The following is a 599-nucleotide window of genomic DNA, read 5'->3' on the forward strand; positions in this document are numbered from 1 at the left end:
TGTCCTACGCATCCTTTTCTCAAGAAATGGCGTCTCAGAGATTGACCTGGTTTTTTGTTTCTGGTGTTAGTGTTTGTCCTTTTGTGGGGGGAATGGTTCTTTTGTGGGTTTGTTTTTTAAAGGACTCCGCCCCCTTCCCCCTCCCTTCCCGAGTGCGGTGGCTGTTTGACCTACTATGGCGTCGGGACCTCGGGTCAGCCTGGCGCGCGACCGTGTTTATGTGTTGTGTCTATTCACGGTTAAAGGTGTTCCTGTGCGAGGTCTGCGTGTGCTTTCGGAGGGCGGGGGCCTTCGTCGGCGTTGGTGGAAGCTCCTGTAGACACGGTGCAGACGAGGTCATGTTGCTTGACCCCCTTCTTTTGTTTGTTTTTGTTTTGGCTGCTCACCTCGAGGGTCCGTACCTGCCTGCCTACCCCTCCTTCCTCCTCCTCGACTACTTGAACCCTCTCCTCGCCCTCCTTCCTCCGCTCCCTCGTGTTTGGCAGAGCTAATGTGTATTGGAGTGGTAGTCTGAGGCCGCACCAGTTATTTCGTGCATACTTCGATGACCATGCGTAGTTTGTTGACCTGAGATGCACGAAAGTAGGTCAGACTGTCTA

The 599-nt window shown here is 53.6% G+C and overlaps 1 protein-coding gene across 1 annotated transcript in view; it reads left to right on the plus strand.

Annotated features, from left to right (window-relative positions):
- Positions 1–599, plus strand: part of LOC119586274 (serine/threonine-protein kinase pim-1-like) — a 14289-nt gene that overhangs the window by 2082 nt on the left and 11608 nt on the right. The window lies entirely within an intron of this gene.

Source organism: Penaeus monodon, chromosome 21 (genome assembly GCF_015228065.2).
Source record: "Penaeus monodon isolate SGIC_2016 chromosome 21, NSTDA_Pmon_1, whole genome shotgun sequence".
Taxonomy (NCBI): domain Eukaryota; kingdom Metazoa; phylum Arthropoda; class Malacostraca; order Decapoda; family Penaeidae; genus Penaeus; species Penaeus monodon.